This window comes from Falco peregrinus, chromosome 2, assembly GCF_023634155.1.
Source record: "Falco peregrinus isolate bFalPer1 chromosome 2, bFalPer1.pri, whole genome shotgun sequence".
Lineage (NCBI taxonomy): Eukaryota > Metazoa > Chordata > Aves > Falconiformes > Falconidae > Falco > Falco peregrinus.
The window spans coordinates 78,541,343-78,560,990 of NC_073722.1; the positions used below are offsets into that span (position 1 = coordinate 78,541,343).

Genomic DNA, 19,648 nt, shown 5'->3' on the forward strand with positions numbered 1-19,648 from the left:
TTTGAACGATTCTTGTTTTCTGTGCCGATTGGGGAAGGTGCCGTTACCCTTCTGCCATTGCTTAGCTATTGGTTTCAACAGTCGCACCCCAAAGCTGCAGGAACAATGAGTATCTTGCAAATGTGCATAGTAGCACCAGCAACAAGTAAACCACAGCCGCAGTAAAGTGTGAGTAAAACGAATGCGGTAGCACAGGCTGGCAGGGCGGGCGGAGGGATGCTTGGGGACACACACGAGTCACCACAGCCCCTTGCCACCCTGGTGACACCGGCTGCGGAAGCCGCACACGGCGGCTGCTGGCTCTGCGCAAACCGGCGCTGCCCGACATCCGAACCGCGCGGCGCCGCACGGAGACGGGGGGAGGCGCACGGCGGCCAGGCACCGCTGGCCCTCCGCCGCACCGGGCACCGCCGGCCCTCCGCCGCACCGGGCACCGCCGGGCACCGCCGGCCCTCTGCCGCACCGGGCACCGCCTGCCCTCCGCCGCAGCCCGGCCGCAGCGCTCCTCCGCCAAGCCCCGCGGAAGACCCGTGGCCGCGCAAGGGGCGCGCCGTGCCAGCGGCGACAGCGCGCCTCCCCCGGTACCGCTGCCGTCCCCAGTGCCGCCCCCTCCCCCGGTCCGGCCGCCGCCCCCGGTGCCGCCCGCCCCGGCCCTGATTGGGCCCGCGGGGAGGCCCCTCCCGCCGCGCCCCCGCCCGCCCGGGCGGCCCCGCCGCCGCGCCGCGCCCGCTCCCCAAATACACCTTGGCGGCGGCGGGGAGCGCACGGCGCCTGCCCAGAGCCCTCGGTGGGGCTGCGCGGCCGCGGCGGCCCCCGCCATGGTGAGTGAGCGGCGCCCGCGGCGCGGAGCGGAGCGGCGCGGCGGGGACCCTGGACAGCGCTGGGACGGGGCGCCCGGCCGTGCCCGCGGGGAGCGGGGCTGGGGGGCCGGGGCGGCGTCGGGCCCTGCCCGGCCGTGCGGTGCGGGGCTGAGCCCCGGGAGCGGGCGGGGAGCGGTGGTGTCGCGGGGAGCCGTCGGCACCCTGAGCCCCGCTGGCGCCGTGCCCCCGGCCAGGTGCGGCATCGGGCGAGATAACGGGGCGGGGAGCGGGCCGGGGGCTTCAGCCGCCAGGGGCAGCAGCCGCCAGGGGCACGTCGGCGGCCTGTGTGCATCCTCGGCTTTCTAAGAATTCGCTGCTGCTGGTGCCCGTCGAGCTAATTAAACCCATTCAGGCTCGATTTACTGCATTACACCTGGGTGAGGCTTCTTACCGGGTTTTCACAGTAATTAGCACCGTTGCACTGCACGAGTTAGACACAAAACCGGCTTTTAATCACATACTCGATGCTCTAACAATAACTTCATTTTTGCATTTACTATTCCAATTCTTTTTTTCTTTCTTTCTTTTTTTTTTTTTTTTTTCTAGGAAGAATAAATGAAACCACAAGCCGTGTCATATTCATTATGACTGGCAGTTTACTTTTTTACTTTTTTGGTCGGTTTTCTTAGATCCACTATTCTTTCTGTGTGTGTGTGGGGGGGGGTTGTTTGTTTTTTCCCCAGTACTTTAGGCTTGTAATTCCCTTTCTGAGTGGGTGGAGTTGTTTCTGTGGCTAAGGTTCAGCTACCATTACTCGCCTAGGCCTAGTAGTCCCTTTGTAAAATTATCTTTAGTATAAACACGAGACACTTGAAAAGTTTTTCTTGTATGTAAAGCATCTTACGTATTCTCTCAAGCTTGATGTAATGCTGCTCCTAAAATGGCTCTATTTTAGCAACTGGTCACTTAGTCTGTGTCTGTACTGAGATGACTTTCTAAGTTCAAAGGGCGAGTTCTACGTTCGAAGGGTGAATTAACAGGAAAAAAGTCCTGAGCAAGGCAGTATTGCTAAAACCAAGTGTGGTGGTGCAATGCACTGCTCGTGATACTGTGTTTGGGCTGTGCACCTTCACCGGCCTGCGGGTGACACGGTGCTGTGTCCGGGCTGGTCTAAAGGGAAATGGTAATGCTTTTCAATGGGTGGAATATTAGCAGGAAAAAAGAAATTCTTATCCACTCCAGTTTTCCATTGTGAAGCCTCTGAATACAGAATTACAGAATAATGTAACAGAGTGATTTTGCGTAACAAGTGTTAAGGCTTTAATTATCTTTCTGTGAATAGAACAAAATGTTTGACTTATTTGGAAATGGTCTAATCTTACAGTTTTTCCCAAGACAAAACTCCCAGTGCAGCCAACTCCCTTTTCATGTAGTTATGATTAAGATTGTTTCCAAACTACAGAAAGTAGGTGCAAGGGAGCATACACTTCAAATCGCATAAACAGGTCTGCTGCTTTTCTAGGGTTAGGAACAAAAGGTGGTGGCAGCTCATGCTGGAAAGAGATTCTGGTAACAAACTATTTTACATAATTAATCAGAGAAGTTAAGCAATTTAAGCAACCAGAGAACGCATGCAAATGTGTTACAAATGCCAGCATGGAAAGTTCTCTTTATTGTAGAGAAGTTTATTCCTTGGATTGTGTTGCTCTGGGGTGCTGCATATGGCCATACATTCTGCAGCTGTGATGACTGTTCTCTTTGCTTTGCCAATAGCAAGAACCTTAAATGAACTAGGTGATTGTGAGGAAGCATAGGGAATGCTGTAACAGTGAAATAAAAGACTTTATGCTTCACGTTCTCAGAAGAGAAGAGCAACTGCTGAAATCATGCCGGTGTAAAGCAGGCAGGAAAACCAGGAGAGGAGAAAGAAGGAAATCGCATCTTGAGATCTCTTGGTTGTATTTTTTTTTTTTCTGGGGAGTTACGTAGCTTGCAGCTATTGTGAGTCATGACAGTGTAAGATCGTGAGGCAAACATTGGAGGAGAAAGTAAGGGATTTAGTTTTTCTGCAGTGAGTTTCTTACCCTTTTTTGACATTAGCAATAAAATGGCTCACCATCCCTTCTCCCCCTGGTTCACTTACTGGGTATTTGCCTAAATTATTCAATTAAGTTTTCCATTACCCATTAAAAATGAGAAGTCAAGGTTAGTCTTTAATGTTGTGTCCATAAAAGTAAGTACTGAAGTCTTGTATATTTGTCTTATTCTGATTAATGCTTTCTTTAAAAAATGTCTTTAAGCATTCTGTGACAGTCTGTTTCAAAACAGATCCCGTAGTGAAATCAAAACATAAGTAAGAGTTTATAATAAAATCTAATGCTCAAAATATCAGTAGCAGTCAAAATCTGGTTATGTCATGTAATAAAAGGCAAAATATCACAGCCATTATGAAGATAAATGCCATCTGTTTGAAATTCTAAAAGAGAGAGAGGGAGAGAGAGAGGCTCAAAATAAGAATCCAGGAAGTCAAGGTAGAGTTTGTAGCAAATACAGTTGTTTTGCTCTTAACTGAAAGGAGTTGTTGAACAAAAATATGTGGTAAATTGTATCTTAGTTTAAAAAAAAAAAAAAAATAACAAAGCACCACAGTAATCTAAGGAAGCAGACACAACCTTCTAAATTATCAACAAGAAAATATTTATTAGAAGGTACTGTCTGTGTTTTGTATCCACTCTGTAGACATGCAGCAAGTTTCCTTTTCTGATACAAACTTACTCATTTAAGAAAAAATCAGTCTGGGTAAAAAGACGACTTAAAATAGTTATTGGAAGCCTCAGGGCGTGTTTGAATGAATTTTGTTGTAACGGTATTCAGAAAACATTATTTCTCAGCTTGCACATTTTATTAGCAAATGAAAATGGAGCCATGGAGAGCTGCCATTAGTTTCTTTGCTAGAATTCCTTGCACATTTTGTACTATTTCATTTTTAAAGACCTTTATTGTCTGTGGTTTATTAAAATTCACGACATTTATTTAGATGCTTAGCATTGCATTTCAGATTATTAGCATTTGAAATTTAAATTAAGCCAAATTTGACATTACTTTGAATATTCTTTTCTGCACATTTTGAGCATCTGAGATACGGTTCTAACATATATGATATATATTCAGCAAGTCTTGCATGACTAGTTGTACCAGGAGTGGATATTCAAGTTTATCATTGAACAGATATTATATTTTTAAGTTAGTGTTCAGGGCATAAGCTTTGTTCAAGAAAGCAACACAGGACAGAATGTTAGTATCTATTTAATTCTAAATTTCTGATAGGATCTAAGCATGTGCATAAATGCACTACGGCTTCTAGCTCATGATTTGTAATAAAGGCAACAAAATTTGTTAAGAGAGTGCAGGTTTTTGTAAGGTTTTTGCTTATAGATCCACCTGCTATGAAACAATCAAAAAGACTATGTTAATATCTCTGATGAAGCCTTTTACTTCTAACACAGGTATTGACTGCAACTTACTTTGCAATATGCTGTTCTTCTGGGTTTTTTGGTTGTCCTACTCAGGTGATGCCACTCTTAGGTCAGGGCTAGTGCTTTTGTATCATTTTGGCTCCTGGTTTATGGCCTGTAGCTCACACGGGATGCTTAGTTATTTTTGTGGATGGCAGAATCTGGAGCAAGCTGACATCTGCTCCCCTTTCACAGGGGTGCAGGTTTTACTGCTGTCAGTTGTTCTGCTGCTTCATGACTGAAGTCAGAGCAAATACATTCTCTAGGGGTTAATTTTATTTTACCGTAGAGAGACGTTGCCAAGTCCTGTTTGTGGCTTCAGGCCCCAAGTAAATTTGAGCTTTAGGCCTTCCACAGGCCTTCAGCCTTTGAGAGAATCCCACCCCATCAGAGCAGTCTTTTGTGAGACTCACTTCTACTTATTTTTCATTGCATTTTCTATCATGTGATAGTTCTGTTAAGTGGAATCAGTGCCCTTGCTAAGAATATTACTGCTTTCACGTTTAACTGCAGAGTGTTTTAACTCATGTTATGATTTGATTGAAGTGCCCGGTTCCGCAGCTCAGACCCTCACCGGTGCATTAGGCACCCTCCCTGCTCCTTGAGCTCAGTGGTGTTGTGGTAGACATTATTCTTGATTTTACTGCTCCAACTCCTTCAATTAGTTCCTTTGCGTTACTTAAAGGCCAACTTGTGAATTGATTTCCTTCTTCCACATTCATACTAGGAGTTGCTGTTCCGAGAGGACGGTGCCCTGCTAGCAGAAGTATTCAAACAAGCCTCGTGCAAGTCAGCACCAGTAGGATGATTTCTTACAGGGAGCACGCGAGGCCTGGATGATAACCGAGCTGTGACCTCGTGCATTATTTCTGAGAGGATATTTCTGTGACGAGACCTCCTGTCCGTACCTCTTGTGCATATGTGTCTGTCTGAGCGGGACAGGATGCTGTGCTGTCCCTGCTGGAGTGCCAAGGCCACTTTCTCTCTGCCCTAGGGCACAGTGAAAAAGGCATGAAGACTTGGACCCCAGCACGGGGCTATGGGGCACAGAGCTGTCTGAAACCCTCTCCTGGGGCTGTTCGACTGTGCCTTGCACTTTACGCATGGCTATGCCCATTGATTGTTTCGGCTGAAGCCATATAGAAAATAGGTCAGCCATACAGTGGCTCGGGAAGAGTGCTTTAATTGTGGGGAGTGTGATCTAGGGTGTGTGCATCGTCATGGAGGAGGCTGGAACCAGTTCCAAAGATGTTATAAAGCATTGTGGAATCTAGCCCTTAGACAGCTATTGGTATGAGAGGGTTGCAGGGAATAACCCGGGCAAGTCATCCGATTGTTTCAGTGTGAGTAAAAATTTCTTCCTAGAAGGTGAAGTCCTAAAATCCTTTAATTATTTTCTCCTCCACAAACAGAAATTGAAAGAAACATACATTCATTAAGTGACTCTCTTCCTCAGCCCCGTTCTAAGGTATTCAGAACATAAATATATCACTCCTTTGGTGAAACTATATTTTGTGGGAATCCACTTGGTGTAATTCTAGAACATCGTCGATTCCAGAGGGTGCAGTAAAACTTAAGTTTCCCATGATGCCACATACAGTAGTTGCTGCTCAGCTCTCCACTTTTAATAAGTAATAGCACAGTTATTTTTGGGATCCCAGAAACAGGTTTCTCCATGGTGTGTGAGAAAGGGGTGTGTTGTACAGTGATGATTGCCTTTCTAATGCTGACCAAGGTAAATGTGTGTTTAATTTTATTTTAACCTTTCATTTCACTTGGCGCTTGATACAGATGGAGACTGACAAAAGTTGTTCAGGGAAAGCTGATTTCCCTCCTCAGCAAATACAGAAACTCTTCACACATGAAAGAGCATTAGTAAAAGCCTGACTACAATGGAGGAACACCTCAGCAAGATTTCCAGTTTGTTGCATGGAAAAATTGGGATTTTGTATTTGCTCATAATTATTTCCGTGATTTGAAAACACAAAGCAGTATACCCACTTGCTGTTTTCTGGTTAATAGGGAGGGGTACCTGCTTGTATTAATAGCTGGTGGCTCCCTAGTCCTGGCTGCAGGCACCCTGGAGCCTAAAATACTCACTGCAGTCCCTGTTTTAAATAGCACTGCTAAAAATGGCAAAATTTCCATGTCTTTGAAGAAAGCGTGCATCAATCTAACTTTAATTTTTTTAAAAATTTTTTTTTACTTTTTGCCAAAATTGTCTTCATAGCTGTCTGTTTGCACTGGCAAGCTGAGAGTGCAAAACCACTTGCCTCATATTGAGAAAAACATTTGGTGGATTGATAAATGGTTCCAATTTTGGTGAAAATATAGCCATTAGTCCATAGAACTCACAAAGCATATTTAGAGATAGGATGTTAGAATTTCCACATGGAAAGAATGGTATGAAGGGAAGGACAGTCTTGTGGCTTAAGAAACTTTTCAGGGCTTTTAGACAATGTGGAACTATTTTATTTTTCCTCAAAAACTTCAGGAAATAATGACAGGAATAATTACAAGTAATGTTGGATTGAATTAAATGCTTATTTTGATGCAGTGAAAGGTTCCCAAACAGGTTGCATGTTATTACTAAAACCAGCCAAGAGGGAATGCCTTTCCTATAAGCAAGTACAGTCTTCAGAAATGAGAGAATGAAGTTAAACCTGGTGTGTGTTAGGCATGAAGCTATCAGGTGAGGATACCTTCCTTGTTCTACTTTTATATATAGCACCTACACCCTTTTCTGAACCCTACCTGCAAAATCTATTTGCATTTCACTTGTAGAAATGTGCAAGTGTTTTGATCCCATATTTATTTTTTAAAATCTGTCTGCAAATTTTTATAAGGTTTGACCTGAGTTTTGTAAATCACTCGGATCTACTAAACTCATGGACAAAAATACTTGTGTAACTCTGTTAAAGAGATCTGGATACACTTAGCTCAGCTGCAGTCCGATCTCCAGTGTGCCTGATTTCCCCACATCTAAAAGAGGCATCATAACACCTCCTTTCATCCTCCATTCTCCTGTCTGAGCTATTCAAAGGCAACCCCTTCTGATCAAACATCAGCTTTTTATTGTATATTTGTGTACAGCCCTGATCTTATTTTGGGCCTTCTGGAAACTTAAAATAAACAATACATCTAGCAACAGTGATGGAGAAAAAGAATGCAAGATAACGTTGGCACAATTTCTGTGCTGAGCAACCTGCTCAAGGATGAACTGACCAGACCGGGGTGTAAACGCCAGTATTTGAGTTTAAGCAAAGGCTCCACGAGAATTTTCACATGTTGACCAAGTATCAATCTCACTGACTGAGTGGTGGCCTACATGAGTGCTAAAAGATAATGAAATAGTTCCCTTCCCAGACAAAAACATTTGTTTGTGTGGTGGAAGTGACACAGCGTAGAGGAGACTTGGCTTCCAGTAAGCAGTTAGGCATTTTAATGGGCTCATGAGGCTACGTGTGTAGTGTGACGCTGAAAATCTACAGCTGGTCTGAAAATCAGTCTCAACTTAGATCAGCTCTGGACTTACTTTGCGTGTCACATGCTCCAGATGTGTGGGAGATGCAGCATGATGGTGAACTGTATGTGGAAGAAGTCGTTGACCATAACTGGTAAATTTTAGAACCAACAGAGTCACAGCTTAGTCGAGGTTTGAAGTATGCAGCTATACCATGCATGAGATCGTGGTGGGCATCATGACAATGATTATGCTCTTAGAAGATGAGTGACTGGCACTAGTAAAACCATTTTAAATGGTAGCTTAATATAATATATAAAATATGGTTTCATGCTATCTTCCTTCCAGTTTCTCCTTGAAAGTAATTTGCATTTCTAAGCAACACTAAGTTCTAAGCAAAGATAGGTTTAAACAATAAAGGGGAATTAAAAGGTAAAAGTATCTTTTCAAATAGGCTTTGAAGCGGTGAAGAACCAGGAGCACTGATGGAATACAGGATTATGATTTACATGTAGCAAAAGCTAAAAAAGAACATCCATCTCTGCCCATGTTGTGGGCAGATTTTAGCTAGCAATAAATTGGAACAGGGAAAAAAATAAGAAATCGAAACGACAGCAGCAGTGGCACAAAAGCATCTATTGGGGTTGATGCATTTAAAAAACCCCAGATTTTCTTGCAGTTGCTGTAATGTACTGTACTGTAAATGGCTGACCTATCTGATGCTGGAATAAATATGCCATAAAAGGTTTTCTGTGCAAGTTTTTATGTAACATATCCTCACTGTTTTCTTTTCCAACTGTTACTCTACAATCATGAAAAATATTCATAATCTTTAGTAAAATATAAGTAAACACATTAAGATCTGTAATGCTAAACTTGGGGTTGGTACTCTGTCTCTTAACAAAGAAGCTGCATTACTTAGGAATGCAATCCTGTTGTCAGCTTAATATAGTATGGGCACTGTGGGATTTAGATGCTGGTAATAAACAGAATTGAAAACCCAGAGCAAAGGTTTACAACATGAATATACTGCAGAGATACTTGTGATACTGTGAGAACTTCATTTCTGCAGTGTCAGGATACTTGTAAAGTTAGCGCTTTTGTCTCGTTGGAACTTGCCAGGTACAAATATTTAAAACAAGTGTTTTGAATTTTCAGCATCACCTGCACCGTAAGCAGAAATGGTGAATGTTTCCAACCCTGTGTAAGAAGACTACACATGGTGCAGTAGACTTGCTTTCCTTGTTGTGGTTTTTTACCTGCTGAGGGTGTACACTCTGATGATTCATGGTGCTGCTGGATGCTTCAGCATGCCAAAAGGCTTAAAAAAAATGTTTTCTTCATCTTGGCAGGAAATTTTTCATGGAGGAAATGCCACCTTCCTTTATCCTTAAACTTAGGTCTCTGGTGTTATCTTCTGGGAATTCATGCGTCTCGTTCCCTCCCTCTTCCCCAGCTATACACATGGTCTCTCAGCCTTTTCATCATGGAATTTCATGTATTTCTAGAAAAAGAGGGAACTTGCTATGTAGCATCCTCTTTTTGGTTTAAAAACAAAAAAAAAAAAAAAAAAGGCAAGTTGGAGACATCCTCTTATCTGGATAAGAGAAGATAAGCAGATAAACACAGAGGTGGAACCTGTTATTTGTTATGAGATTTCTTTTATCAAGAACCCGGTTAATGATAAATGTAACTTTCCAGTCAAAGGAGCATTTATTTTAAGGAAAATATAAAAACAACATTCGAAACCTATTTGAAGTACTCCTCTAAGTACATATGGACTTGCTAGGGCTGGAATTTGCTTTTGGTTAATTTTTCAGTTTTCTCCCACAGTTCACTGTCCAGCTTTCTGCCCTTTCATGTCTGAAACAGCTGAGCTGTTCTGTGCTGGCTTGGAGCCACTATTCATGGCACCAGTATGCAACGTAGCAGGTTGGAGATGTCCTCTTATCTGGCTCCTTTTTTTGGAATGAAGATGATTTCTTAGTATAATGAAGAAAAAACCCCAAAAAGCTGTTCAGTGGTGGATGCCCATTTTACAGACTTAGAAAACGGCACACACAGAGTGGTTGTTCTCAACTTTTTGGTAGGAAACAGTACTTGAGGGGCCCTTGGTGTGGGGCAGCTCCCACGCTAAAACCAAACTTTGCGGTATTTGGGTCGTTCGTCACTGCACAAGCTGAAGTGTTGGGACAAAGGTGTTTATCAATGGCATGTGATATTCGTTTTGGCTCTCAGTGAAGTAAATTGCGATGAGCTGGTCACCTCAGTAGAGGTAACACAGCTGAGATACCCTGCGGTCCTGACCTGCCGCTCCGGGGTGAGCAGCACACAGTGCCCGTCGGTGGGCTGCCGTGTCCGCACGCCCCCGCTGCTGCTTCTCTGTAGCTGCTGCTCTCTGGGGGGATCCTAGCCTCTAGAGTGAGACCCTCAAGCTGTGTTCCTTACTCGTTTTGCTGGAGGACTGAAACCCAGAGGCTCCCAGCACTGCCACACCTTGAACTGGGAACTGGGTGCCCGTACAGTTGCTCACCCGCCGCGGTGGCACGGTGGGAGAGGGGTCTGGCTCGCGGTCACTGGCCCTGGCTGCACCAGTGCACTTACTTGTGTGCTGCCACCCTGGAACGCAGGGCAGGGTGGGCAAGGAAGCCGGGGCAGTCGTGCTTCTGTCCTGGCATCTTGGATGCACGTGCAGCACTAAGTGGTATGTCAGAAGGCCCAATGGAGAGGGGAAAGAGGTTCCTTATAGACATATTGCAAGAGAGAAGTGAAATATCTTTAAAAAACCCAAAACATCAAGCTATGAAATCTTAAACAATGTGTGTCTGGCCTTTAACTTGTAAATCGGTGTCATTTAAAACAAAATACTAGGAAATAACTTTTGAAATGTCCAAGTGTAGAAAGTGTTTACTTCTTTATTAACATAGGATAGCTTCACTAAACAACGCAGCAAAACAAGGGATGTCGCTCCCTGCCTCCCAATAGGTGCTGGTGAAGCAAAACACCGAAACTAGAAATTGGGTCTTGGCAGCCAAATCAGGGTGATAAATACATATCCTTCCCTAGCAGTGCAACAGAGAGTAATATATATAACAATCAGAGTTGGTTGAAACACAAGCTGTAACTACCACAGAACAAAATTCCCCTAAAATCTGGAATATTGCTGAAAAGCTCTTTGAAATTATCATTTCATACTGGCAGTTTACAGAAAAATTATTTGCATAAGTACCCACCATACTCCAGTAGACTTGTAGTAGAGAAAAAGCAATATATCAATATGAGAACTGTCTGTACCTTTGCAAATTATTTTGTTCCATTGCCCATGTTTTCCTTCTTCCTTATGGATCTTTTAATTCTTGTGTCCTTCTGTAGGCTTCCCTCTCTGCTTTCTTCTGTTTCTTTTTCCCTGCTCCTTTATTCTGTTTGTATCTCCCTTGCCTCCTTTTTATCTCTTACTTAATAGAGAACGGCAGTTATTGTGATAAATGAGAAGAACTATGCTACCTGAGAAATGGAGCAGAGCTTTGATCTTTCAGGCTTTGGCAAGAATACTGCGATGTTAACATCACTGCAGGCAGTGCAGGTAGTTATACAGGTGTGAGATGGAGAGCTGTGGACAGTTCTAGATGCTCCACCTAGAGTAACTCCAGGAAGATTACCCCGTGGTTCATACAGTGCACAAAGTTCAGGCTTTGTATCACAGAAGCATATTAGTTTGGATGACAAGTATGTTCTTTGCTAAGAATTTTCCGTATGATTCTAGACATTTGGAAAATCCAAGTCCTCTGGTAAAATTATCTCCCGTGTTTTATGGAAAAAAATATCTGCATTTTCCTGATGAGAGAAAGACCTGAGGGCCTTGCCCAAAAAGTCACAGAAGTTTGTGGGATAAAATAGCAGAACCCTTATGGTTAAAATAAATTTGATTTACCTCCATATTTAAACCCTGAATTTGTACATCGGATTAGAGGCCAGTGGCTGGTACATCCAATGAGAGGTTCTGCACTGTGTTCCTTGTCGACCCTTGCTTGGATTTCCATTCCTCCAAATCTCTTAACCTGTTTAATCTCTGATAATCTGAAATGCTTGCCACAGAAATAATCAGTGAATTTCAACAGAATTTACAAGCGTTTCAAGCCACGCATATGTTCCTGTGCCAGTCTGTGCCCAGCACTCTGGCACTAGAACAGCCAGGACTGAAGCAGATACTAGTTTCAAAAAAGCTGGATGACACTATTTGTGGGATTTAATATTCAACTTTGATATTGTTACAAAAAGCTGCAATTCAACAGCTAATGCACTTGAATCAGTATAATGCGTGCTTTGAAACCTGCTACATCTTTCCAAATGCAGCTGTTATAACTGGGAGAGCAGCACTGACCAAGGCTGCTACTATTTGGTAACATTTTGTAGCTGTCAGAATGGGTCTTTTCTCTGCTGTTTAGCTCTGCTGAAGGTTTGGAAAAGTAGCATACACGTCATGTGTTTTTCTTTGCATCGTGATCAGTGGCTCAATGATCTTCTGATTTTCACTGAAAATATTATTAAAACAAGAAGCTACAGTTTAATACTGACTTGAGAAATTTCTTTGTGAAGGGTCTCACATTTCTAGATCTGAATAACCTAGATTTCTGCTAGAGTCTGTCCCATGCGTTCCTTTTGTTTCAAAATAGATGTGTCAGAGCTGAATAACCCATAAATATTTTCAGCTGATTTTTCTGCAGGGCCACGTTGTCACCTTAGTCTTTAACAACAAACCGCCACCAAGGCCAAGGGGAAGCTCCACACGGAGTATGTGGTGAGCACGGCGGTTACCTCCGAGTCAGTTCTGCTTTGCCACCTTCTCCCTGCTGCTGTCATTTGCATGTGCTGACCTTTCCTGTGCAAAAGTAATCTGAGAAACACTCTGCAATTTGATTTCTTTCACATGCTTAAAAAAAAAGTAGAATAAATGGAACGGGAGGATTTGAAAGATCAGTAGCCGCGATAATTCCAGCTTCCACTGGAGACAGTTAACAAGCGTCACGGATCAAACATTCTACAGTAAGCCAAAATCTACATCTTTATTTCTTTAATTTTCAGTTGTATTACAGAGATGGTATATACTAACAGCAGGCTAGTGTTAGTCATTAAGTGCGTATTTACTGTGATTAATTAAACAACATTAATTTCTCTTAATACCACAAGTGCAACCACAGTATTTCACAAAACATCTCTTCTTTACATTGCTTCACCATTTTAGTGAAAGAAGCAGCCTGTGTTTTTAAAGATGATATAAATTCACACGTTTACCATATTTACCTACCTTTCTCAGCTTTAAACGTATATCTACTGTATTTTCCAGAAGAGTATTAAAAAAGAACCAAGTGATAGACTCAACAGGGAAATTAGTATTGTAATGTATTCCTAGAGCATCCAGGCTCACCGGGTGTGCTGATTACCTTTGAAAAGCCCAGTTTCAAAGGCAAGGTCCACTGCTTTTGCATACTCAGATCTTTTTTAGAATAGCAGATTTTGAAAGGAGTGGGCTGTGAATAACTATAACTGCCCGTACATTGTATGAAAAATGACAATTTTTATTTTACAAATAAAAATTAAGGTCCTAGTGTGTACTAGTGTACTGAAGGTACAGTGCACATGGCCAAGTCACAGATTTCAGTTCTTTTAAACACGCTTTGTAGCCAAAGCTGTCTGTAATCATTTAGTCAGAAAGGAAGGTGCCTGCTGGTCCTTGGCCTGCAGATACCGTGGAAGGGAACAATTGGGAAAATAGCTGATTTCTCCTCTTCTTCAGAGCTGCATCCTTTGCCATGGGCCATAGCTAAAGCAGAATCAGTAGCTGCACGATAGCTGTGAAAATACCTTTCAACCATCTGTTCTGGTTGAATACACCTCTTCAATCAATAATTTTTTTTCCCTATCAGAAAAATTACAAGGACATGACCTCGCTGCTCCAGGATAAACCGTTTTCACTAATGAGAAGTTCCTGTTATTGGCTTCCCATGCACAGTTTTTAACTTCTCCAGAATCTCAAGTGACCTCAGTGCTGTGTTTACCATCACATCTGCACACCCACCTGTGAAAACCCCAAATGAAAAAAAACCAAGGCCATATTTTGCTTCAAAAATAAGAAAACATGCAAATCCGTATTTCCGGGACAACAGTCACAGACCTGTTAGGTTTAGTCCTATTCCTGCTGCATCCAGAATCCTGCTATTGACTTCAGTGGGAGTTGGCCTGAGCGCTGAACTATGACTATGAAAGGTGGTTGTCAGTGATTTTCAGTGTGAAAATGATTTTGTAGGCATTGTAAACAGAAGTGGCAGGTGGCAAATACTCAGTCAGAAAACTCCGCAGTTGAAGTCTACTAATGGAACACTTTGCTTTCTACAGACCTAGTTTTCAAACAGTTCTCTAAGATCTATAGAGTTCAGGGAAACTTTTAGTACTTTTATCTATAAAACTTTAAGTACTTTTATTTATAGACCTTGCTGTTCATTATAATTTAAAGCTGTGAACACAAAGGGAATATTTAACCATATGCACTTTCATAAGACGCTACAATCAATGTCTTATATTGCTCTACCATGCTCCAGTATCTTTGGGAAAATAACAGTAATAGTATTTATGCAAACCTATGAGTCACTGGCATAAACAGTTACCCACAACTCTCAGCAAGATAAGCGTTTCTGAAGATGTAGGAGAATTATTTTATCATCTCTGAAGATGCTTCACAGTTAATCTAGACCATGGTTCTCAAATGAGAAGTTACTTCATGCATTACAAATTTGGAATTCTTAAATAGTTTATGGTTTCATTTATTATGAATGATGCAGCAATCCTGGCTAAGTCATGAACACTGGTTAAAGATTTCAGTAAAAAATAGCATGAGGTAAAAAGCTGTTAGATTTTGCTCTTATTACAGAATAATTACAATTATTTTTTACTCTCTTTGTTCCTAAAAGAATTTTTGCACCATGAACTAAAAAATCAGAGTTTGCAGGCATCTGGAGTTGGAGGTTCAGTTAAATAAGTAAAGTTATATGCGTTGGCAAGTTTGAAAGATTCAGCTGTAAGTAGGTATTTGGGAAAAATCAGTAAACAAAACAATTAACAGTTACTTCATATTCTAGAACCAAGCGCTTCTCCATTTGTGACTTCTAATTCACATTCCATCAGCTGTGGTCAAGATTTTGATCTTTACGTTTAACTCCTGCCGGCTGTCATGAGCACTGCATGTCCTCAGGGCAAGCTTTAATTATTGAAAAGAAAGAGTTCTGAAGATGTAAATGTATTTCTTAGTTTTCCTCTTAATGTTTTTCATGAAATATTGTACTTTCACAGGCTGCAAATGCAGATTAAATGCTAAATTTAAAATTTATTCTTTTAAAGTGTGAGAACAGTTGCCAGACACTTTGTGTTGGTCTTGCTTTTGCTTGTCCTCACTGCAGCACCTCTGTTGCGATTGCTTCCTCATCTGGGTACCCGGATCACTTAAGGTATCATCAGCTATTTGGTTCAATATCAGTATTTCTCAAAAAAACCCCCACCCAAACCAAGTTAAATAATGTCTTGTGGTTACCTACAGCAGGTTATTTCTACCATTAGGGAGGTCTCTAGCTCTGCCTCAGGAAAAATGCCCATCAGGGCGGGGGTTTTCGGGGGCAGTGTCCTCATCGTGAGCTGCTTAGCTGGTGGTACAAGCCACCCTTCGGACCAGGGGTGAGGGTGCGAGGATGTGCCATGGCCAAGGGCTACAAAAATCACCTCTATTTGGGGTTTCTTGAGTGCATGAGGGGGGAAGGGGTGCTGGGCACGGGGGGGCTGCCCGCTGGGCTGTTTGCACACATTGGGTTTGACGCGCAGGAGGAGAATATTTTTCCCACGCTATCTTCTCAGCATGCCTCCCTGTTATTTGGTGCTAGCATAGGAAAAATATTTACCCTATGAAAGTACATGTGATACTTAAAATGGCAAATATATATTTCATAAGGAACATTTGGGAACCAGTCCTTCCTTTAGCTACATGCCAGAACACGGGCGCAGCAATTAGGGTTCCCCCTGTGCCTTTAATTGAAACCAGAGATGTGGCTGCAATATAACTTTCGCATGTGGAGTCTGGCCTTCTCCCAGGGCTACATTTGTGTCCAGGGATTTGCTTCACACCATTACAGGGAAATGAGTCAGTCACACACTCACTATTGGAAATTCAGTGCTGCTTTAAAACCAGGGTTTCCCCCTGTCTTGGAGAACACTGGTTTCATATCAAGCTGTAGAGCTTGGTGTTACTGCACGAATGCTGAACTTTTCAAGCAGCAGAAATCTGTCTCATGATGACTTTAAAATGAGACATATCATCAGTTCTGAAGTTTACTTATGTATTCCGTGAAACTGATTGTCTGCTGATTACAATAGGGACAAGATGGAAAAGGAGGTAACATTTTCTTCTCTGAAAACAAAGGTAATTATTTTCTTGATCTCCTAGCTTGGTAGCTGTCTGATGTTGCAGCAACACAGATCACAATCCATTCGACTTGGAGCACAGAGGGAAAACTTGATTGTGTTTCTCTGTTTCTTAAAACATTTCATAAAGAAAAAAAAGTAGAGAGGCGAGGAAATTCCACATTATGTGGGGAGAGAGTCTTTCTTGTAAGCAAGGTCCAGATTTTTAGCTTGCCCTGAGCAGTCATGCAGGACAGTTGCTGGGATGAATTATGACACGGAATTGGGATTTCCTAAAATGTCTGGACTGTTAAAATAATAATTGGTTGCTATGACGCATATTATTTTATCATAGCTGCCTTACCACCTTGTACTTGGCTTGGTAATCAGTGCAAGTGCTGTGTCGTGTTGTGATATTTCCTTACTACCAAAAGTTTGCTGTGCCTGGCAGAAAAGGTTTAAGTGTGCTTCTCAGAAATAGCCCCGAACAGGCTAGCTCTGGCAGTAAGGGCACTGGAACCGGGCTTGCACGGCACACAACGGCAGTTCGTGCTTTGGGGAAAATATTGTCAGACTACTCTAAAGGGCCGTGGGGTATGGACAGGTCAGAACTAGAGATGGCTTGTCAGAAACAAGGGTGGATGTTTTGGGGAACAAGCAGGAAAGTTAATGCCTGACAAAGCGTATTCCTTTTGAGAGCTAGACTGGAGTTTGAGATTGCTGAATCTGGTAATTTCTTGGGTACCAGTTCATTATTGCAAAGTTCACTCTCCAATATCATGTCTCGTCCTGATCCACAGAGAGGGTAACAACCTTTTCATCAGTTACTGCCTTTGTTCAAGCAGCAAAACCCTGCGCTGTGAAAGAGCCTAGAATCCTGCTGGAAAAAAAGTTACTACTTTGTAGTGTAAGTAAAACCCATATCCACACAAGGGTGGTAATGATTTAGGATTGATCACCTATATTTGGGATTTCCTAGAGCTCAAGTCCTTGCCTTTGCAATTTTCTTTTTATAGAGTTATATTCTTTATGCAATTCAGTCTGAGTAATATTTTAATTACATTTCTGTTGCTGCTGGAGATTTATAAATCCTATCCCTACTGTGTACTTTACCTAATATGCAAGTTACACATGATACAGTTTTAAAATTATTCTTATGTAATGACACAGTTATCCTCAGATTGGTTAGCAAATGTATTTACTGTGCTAACAACAGACCAAATTACTGGAAAGGGAAAAATGAGGCATCCTCAAATTTCAGTTGATGGGTTAGTCTCTGACTGGGGACATGCAGGAAAACATCTCACTCCTCTTCACAAGGACACATCTTTTCCAAGATGTCCTCGACCTAAGCCAGCAATTAGCAGTTTTCTGATAGGTATGACTCACTACCACTTAGAAATCTGGAAGCAGATTTGCCTATCTCCTCCGGTTAGTTCCATCTTGTGCTTTCCAAAGCAATACCCAAACAAATTAATGCTTTGAAAGTGTGGGCACTCTGAGCATGTTTTAAGTTGACAGTGAAGCAGCCAAAGCTTACTTATTTGTACAGGATTTAATAAGACTAGTAAATGCTTCCTTTGACTTCTTAAAATATTAACTTATACATTGAAGTGGACCTGAGCAATTCTCTCTGTCTTAGAAGCCTCCTTAAAATCCTTGGAAATGGACGCATCACCAGGGCTTTGATTCTGTTGCTACACACAGCACTTGAAGGAGAAAAAACGAAGTACACATCTTGCACTTCAGATTAATAAGACAAACTGATAGGATTTCGTTATTTTCCCCGTGTTTGCCTGCGCACAGGCACGACAGCTGAATCAGCAGTGAGCTGCTGCTGCTTGGGGTGGTGGGTGCCACCCTGCCTTGTTAGAAGCTGCCTGCGTTTTGCCTGTGCCTAACAGTCCCAGTCCCTGCCTTGCTGTGGGCAGAGGCGTGCTGACTGGCGAGGGGCAAAAGGCGTCACACAGAGACTGGAGCTGTGTGGGAACTGCACAGCCTCCATCGTTTTACCGAAGGGCAAGGCAGAAGGTCACAGCTGCTTCTGTTGGGGCAGCAGCACCCGGACCACGCCGGGCTCCTGCAAGCGCTGCAGTCACTCTTGTGCTGGAGAAAGTTAGATCCAGTCAGTGGTGTCTTCTGACTGCTGCAAAACAAACTAATTATTTATTTTTTTTAAAAAAAAAATCTTGCTCAACATGTGGCAGTTCACCTAGCAAAGTGATAGGTGTGATTTAAAAAAAGTGACATTATAGTGTAACACCATATTCTGCCCTACTATGAGCAAGGGGCTCTGCTTGTAGTAAGACGAAAGTATTTAATGTGGCTTCTAATTTTTGTGCCATGTCAATAAGCTAAGATTATAAACTACCTTTAACTACTGTTACCAAGTGGCGTTGCTTAATTCTTGTGAATATTAGCGGTTTTTACTGTATGATTGATGCATTGCACTGTATTTCATGGCACTGTCAAGGAAATGTTTTAGCAGAGAAGTATTCAGAAGCAACTGATACAAATAAGCATACAGGAAGGCATTTTGGCTGCAAGACAAGTATAGATGTAAATATACAATGAAATGTTTGCACAAAGCATTTTGAGCACTGTGAAGTTATTCTGCTCCTATGACAATACTATGTAAATTCATCTTCGTTTTTCTGAGTGGCACAGTGCCATGCTGCATTCAGCCAGGCACGAAATAAATTGGTTGCTTGTAGTTTGATCTCACAGCAGATTATTCAATTTTAATTTTCAATTTGCTTCCCGAGGTAAATATGACATCAATTAATATGTCAGAGATGAAGAACTCGCATGAAGCGCTGCTGCTCCCCTGGGATGAGCTCTCTCAAAGCATGTTTGGAGAGGAATTAAACCCAGAAACTTTTCCCATGTTTCCTCACGTTCCTTATTTTTTGTTATGGTTGGAAAATGTCTTTAAACACTGTGAACAATGGGAGGGCTGGTGTTCCTCATTCTTGAAACACATCTGCAGATGTTTGACTTAGCCTGTGATGTGTGCCATCACCTTTCTCATACGTTTTTAAGGCTTATTATACTGCTGAAACGCCTTCTGTAAACTCTACACTGGTGATTCATCACCTTTCTCCTGTCAGACCTTTAAAACCACTGTCTAATTGCCGGTTGAGTGAGACAGGTTTTCCTGTAAGACAATAGATTTTTTTTTTTTTTTCCTGAACTTTAGTTATACTAAGTGTGAGATGCACTTAGGATACCAGATGCAAACCTGATATTTTAATAAAAGAAGACCTAGTACATGCTTGGGTTTTTTTCAGTGTCTGAGCCCTCTGAAGTGTCATGGAATTAGGTTTTCTGCTTTGTTTTTTTAAAGATGTGATTTAGGAGGTCTTGTCATTGCAGAGGTCACAAAGAGTTTTGAATTGGCCACTGCTTGAAAATTGTTATGCCTATTA

At 42.3% G+C, this 19,648-nt stretch overlaps 1 protein-coding gene across 1 annotated transcript in view; it reads left to right on the forward strand.

The window, feature by feature from the left end:
• The first annotated feature begins 683 nt into the window (after nt 1-683).
• GUCY1A1 (guanylate cyclase 1 soluble subunit alpha 1) overlaps nt 684-19,648 on the forward strand; it is a 36,686-nt gene continuing 17,721 nt past the window's right edge. Inside the window, exon 1 of the mRNA XM_055797013.1 lies at nt 684-821. The gene's annotated coding sequence lies outside the window, so the exon portion shown is untranslated. The remainder of the gene's footprint in view (nt 822-19,648) is intronic.